Genomic DNA, 6,000 nt, shown 5'->3' with positions numbered 1-6,000 from the left:
AACGTTGGTGTTCTGGTCTTATTAAACGAGGACAGGGAACGTTGGTGTTCAGGTCTTATTAAACGAGGACAGGGAACGTTGGTGTTCTGGTCTTATTAAACGAGGACAGGGAACGTTGGTGTTCTGGTCTTATTAAACGAGGACAGTGAACGTTGGTGTTCTGGTCTTATTAAACGAGGACAGTGAACGTTGGTGTTCTGGTCTTATTAAACGAGGACAGGGAGCCTTGGTATTCCTGGTCTTCTTAAACGAGGACAGTGAACGTTGGTGTTCTGGTCTTATTAAACGAGGACAGTGAACGTTGGTGTTCTGGTCTTATTAAACGAGGACAGGGAACGTTGGTGTTCTGGTCTTATTAAACGAGGACAGGGAACGTTGGTGTTCTGGTCTTATTAAACGAGGACAGGGAACGTTGGTGTTCTGGTCTTATTAAACGAGGACAGTGAACGTTGGTGTTCTGGTCTTATTAAACGTGGACAGTGAACGTTGGTGATCTGGTCTTATTAAACGAGGACAGTGAACGTTGGTGTTCTGGTCTTATTAAACGAGGACAGGGAACGTTGGTGTTCTGGTCTTATTAAACGAGGACAGGGAACGTTGGTGTTCTGGTCTTATTAAATGAGGACAGTGAACGTTGGTGTTCAGGTCTTATTAAACGTGGACAGTGAACGTTGGTGTTCTGGTCTTATTAAACGTGGACAGTGAACGTTGGTGTTCTGGTCTTATTAAACGAGGACAGGGAACGTTGGTGTTCTGGTCTTATTAAACGAGGACAGGGAACGTTGGTGTTCTGGTCTTATTAAACGAGGACAGGGAACGTTGGTGTTCAGGTCTTATTAAACGAGGACAGGGAACGTTGGTGTTCTGGTCTTATTAAACGAGGACAGGGAACGTTGGTGTTCTGGTCTTATTAAACGAGGACAGTGAACGTTGGTGTTCTGGTCTTATTAAACGAGGACAGTGAACGTTGGTGTTCTGGTCTTATTAAACGAGGACAGGGAACGTTGGTGTTCTGGTCTTATTAAACGAGGACAGTAAACGTTGGTGTTCTGGTCTTATTAAACGAGGACAGGGAACGTTGGTGTTCTGGTCTTATTAAACGAGGACAGGGAACGTTGGTGTTCTGGTCTTATTAAACGAGGACAGGGAACGTTGGTGTTCTGGTATTATTAAACGAGGACAGGGAACGTTGGTGTTCAGGTCTTATTAAACGAGGACAGTGAACGTTGGTGTTCTGGTCTTATTAAACGAGGACAGTGAACGTTGGTGTTCTGGTCTTATTAAACGAGGACAGGGAACGTTGGTGTTCTGGTCTTATTAAACGAGGACAGGGAACGTTGGTGTTCTGGTCTTATTAAACGAGGACAGGGAACGTTGGTGTTCTGGTCTTATTAAACGAGGACAGTGAACGTTGGTGTTCTGGTCTTATTAAACGAGGACAGTGAACGTTGGCGTTCTGGTCGTATTAAACGAGGACAGTGAACGTTGGTGTTCTGGTCTTATTAAACGAGGACAGTGAACGTTGGTGTTCTGGTCTTATTAAACGAGGACAGGGAACGTTGGTGTTCTGGTCTTATTAAACGAGGACAGTGAACGTTGGTGTTCTGGTCTTATTAAACGAGGACAGTGAACGTTGGTGTTCTGGTCTTATTAAACGAGGACAGTGAACGTTGGTGTTCTGGTCTTATTATACGAGGACAGTGAACGTTGGTGTTCTGGTCTTATTAAACGAGGACAGTGAACGTTGGTGTTCTGGTCTTATTAAACGAGGACAGTGAACGTTGGTGTTCTGGTCTTATTAAACGAGGACAGTTAAAGTTGGTGTTCTGGTCTTATTAAACGAGGACAGTGAATATTGGTGTTCTGGTCTTATTATACGAGGACAGTGAACGTTGGTGTTCTGGTCTTATTAAACGAGGACAGTGAACGTTGGTGTTCTGGTCTTATTAAACGAGGACAGTGAACGTTGGTGTTCTGGTCTTATTAAACGAGGACAGTGAACGTTGGTGTTCTGGTCTTATTAAACGAGGACAGTGAACGTTGGTGTTCTGGTCTTATTAAACGAGGACAGTGAACGTTGGTGTTCTGGTCTTATTAAACGAGGACAGGGAACGTTGGTGTTCTGGTCTTATTAAACGTGGACAGTGAACGTTGGTGTTCAGGTCTTATTAAACGAGGACAGTGAACGTTGGTGTTCTGGTCTTATTAAACGAGGACAGTGAACGTTGGTGTTCTGGTCTTCTTAAACGTGGACAGTGAACGTTGGTGTTCTGGTCTTCTTAAACGTGGACAGTGAACGTTGGTGTTCTGGTCTTATTAAACGAGGACAGTGAACGTTGGTGTTCTGGTCTTATTAAACAAGGACATTGAACGTTGGTGTTCTGGTCTTATTAAATGAGGACAGGGAGCCTCCAGTTCTCCGACTCTGATCCAACCCTCACATATTGACCTTGATCACTGGCCGTGCTCTGGGGTTTACGGCAACAAAGGCGTGAAATGGTGAGGGAGGGTACTGAAATACACCAGGCTACTAAGGGAGATAGAGGCTTCGTCCCAAACGGAACTCTAATCCCTACAGTATATAGTGCAATACTCACAAGGCTCTGGCCAAAAGAAGTGCACTATATAGGGAATAGGGTGCCATTTGAAATAAAGCCAGAGAGGAAAAGCTTTACTAGCTTCTTAGGCCAGACTGACACAGAACATAATTACTTTGTATCACTCTGGAAAATAGGTTTAAATATCCTAAATACATAGCCTACAGTATATATTTTTTGCTTCAAACAGGCATGTCTATTAGGGACATATATAAACGAGAATGTTTTACATATTCTGTAAATAAACACACTCCAAATTGTAAAAAAATGTACACTGGGCACAGACGTCAAGTTCAACGTCTATTCCACATTGGTTCAACGTAACTTTATTGAAATGACGTGGAAACAACGTTGAGTCAGCCAGTGTGTTCCCAGAGCTTAAATAGGCCTCAAAGAAAGTATCCAAATTGCCTGACAAACTCTTCTCGAATAGACTCAGACAATTAAGTCATTACCAAACTGTTTGGAATGCAGCGATGTGTTTGTGTGTCTGTTCTGTATTAAAGGTCAGACAGAATTGTTGTTAATGTAGTTGGTTAAAGAGTGTCCGAATAATTGTCTCTTTCTCGCTCTCTCTCTCTCACACACACATATGCAAAATATTCACACACACGCACGAGCGCACACACACACAGCAATATGTAATCACTTGGCTGGAGGCGGCAGAGTATTTTTGAAGCCTATTAGCAACAGGCCAGTTCCCTGTGTCCTGCAACGCAGCGTATGACATCACCATCAATTTAAGGACAAGCTATGTATTATAGTACTGTATTACCGAATAGGGCAAAAATAGCACTTTACTACCACTGCAGAAAAACATGTACAGTCATCTCTACTGGTTATTTGTTGTAAATCATCTTAGTTGAATCAGTTTGCATGATCTCAGCTTCGCCTCAGTGGTTCGGCAGTCCTTCAAGGCAGCCTCAGTATAAGAAAGCAGGTGCCAGGGTTAACACACACCCACACACACACACACACACACACACACACACACACACACACACACACACACACACACACACACACACACACACACACACACACACACACACACACACACACACACACACACACACACACACACACACACACACACACACACACACACACACACACACAGACAGAACGCTAAAAGTTACTCCAGAGAGTTTTAATTGGTGTGTGATGAAGGAACTACCGCTGTGAACCTGGCCGGTGCAATCCTACTCAACAAACATAAACAAACATACACCAGCGGAGAGAGTAAACACATTTAAATAGTAAATAGACCTTCACTATGAAACATTTACGACCACGCCATTCCTGTTTATTTCCCTTGGCAGAGGAACATCACCTTGAAGGTTGTAGTATCAACAGGGTAAATGTTTCTCAATGCAAATGTGTTAGTTGGCAGAGGCTGCCAGCGTTTCAGACGAAGGTTTGCTGTTCTAATCTTTAAACAAAGAGCTGTGGTAAAAGGCTTCCCACTGTGCACACACTGGTTGAATCAACATCGTTTCCACGTCATTTACGTTGAACCAACGTGGAATAGACGTTAAATTGATGCTTCTGCCCAGTGGGTTCACTCTTACTGTACCTGACTAGTGATTGTACAAAGCATTTAGATTGGACCAAGACTGAGTTGGTATGATGAACCAAGCTTGTGTGATGAATAAAACTGACTGAAACGGATGTCTAGGCTTTGGCTTAGTGGGCTAATGTGGTCTTAAGCCATGACACCATCCACATTCAAAAGTCTGTCAGTTAGTATTGACGTTACAAAGTACACACCCTGTCTTCCATCAAAACTAGAGAACAGTACAATGAGCCAATCCACTTATATGACCTTACACCTCTCCAGTCCAACAACAGAGGCTTAATGTCATCTCTCAATTGACACCCTATTCCCCAGGTGCCATCTGAGACTCATTTACAGTGTTTCCCCTGACTCTCTGTCTGACTCGCCCGTTTACAGTGTGTTTCCCCTGACTCTCTGTCTGACTCGCCCGTTTACAGTGTGTTTCCCCTGACTCTCTGTCTGACTCGCCCATTTACAGTGTGTTTCCCCTGACTCTCTGTCTGACTCGCCCATTTACAGTGTGTTTCCCCTGACTCTCTGTCTGACTCGCCCGTTTACAGTGTGTTTCCCCTGACTCTCTGTCTGACTCGCCCGTTTACAGTGTGTTTCCCCTGACTCTCTGTCTGACTCGCCCATTTACAGTGTGTTTCCCCTGACTCTCTGTCTGACTCGCCCATTTACAGTGTGTTTCCCCTGACTCTCTGTCTGACTCGCCCGTTTACAGTGTGTTTCCCCTGACTCTCTGTCTGACTCGCCCATTTACAGTGTGTTTCCCCTGACTCTCTGTCTGACTCTGCAGCATAACGTTGACCATGTTATTATTAGTCCAGACCACAACAGCATCTGCATGTTCTGCATTTCTGTGTCTCGAACATATCAACCTTGAACCTGGCTCTTTTCTCTCTCTGTCTCCCTCACCCTCTCTCTCTGTCTGACTCTTTTCTCTCTCTGTCTCCCTCACCCTCTCTCTCTGTCTGACTCTTTTCTCTCTCTGTCTCCCTCACCCTCTCTCTCTCTGTCTGACTCTTTTCTCTCTCTGTCTCCCTCTCCCTCTCGGTCTCACTCTCGCTCTCTCCCTGATTTCAATGCGAGACAAGCTCGATGATAACACACTTGGTATTTAGCAGACGTTGGCATTCTCCCTGCCCTCCGGCCTCCAGGGCTTACCGTGCCCTCATCTGACCCGTCCGTCTAACTCTCTCCCTGGCGTCAGATGTCACGTAGACCTGCCTGCACTGGGGATGTTGTGGTGGGTGCTACAGTACAGTACACATGGCGGATGGAGTCAACCTAACATAGAGTACAATGTAAAGCAGCAATCTGTTCCATTATGTTCAAACCAGCTTGTCCAACACTGGGCCATTTCCATAATAGAGACCCATCTATAATAATAAATATGTTCTATATAACTTCCTTTGTCTGCCTAGGGTGGTTGTTGAATATCTCTCGCACATACAATAGACCCCCCCCCCCCCCCTCACAACACATTAAGTAAATCAAATAGGCAGCAGGACCAGTGTGGTGTTGGTTAACTGGTCTTTGTGTTCAGTTTCTGATCAATAGGTTGGTCTTAATGAGACACACACTGCATGATCGTTCAAGGGACCCCTAACTGGGAAGGTAGCGAGCCAGCCAGCTCCAGCCACAAACCCATCTTCTAAAGCCGTGGTCATGTGGAGAGCACTTCAACCAGTGAAGCCTGGTATGCAGTCGAGCTTGTTTTATTCCTTCTGAAAGGTAAAGCTTTTACCCTAGCTGTGGAATTCCCACTGCAATGTACAACACCGTAGCGCTAGCTGTGGAATTCCCACTGCAATGTACAACACCGTAACGCTAGCTGTGGAA

This window comes from Salvelinus fontinalis, chromosome 39 (assembly GCF_029448725.1).
Source record: "Salvelinus fontinalis isolate EN_2023a chromosome 39, ASM2944872v1, whole genome shotgun sequence".
In the NCBI taxonomy this organism is placed as follows: domain Eukaryota; kingdom Metazoa; phylum Chordata; class Actinopteri; order Salmoniformes; family Salmonidae; genus Salvelinus; species Salvelinus fontinalis.
Note: the sequence above shows the minus strand (reverse complement) of the source record.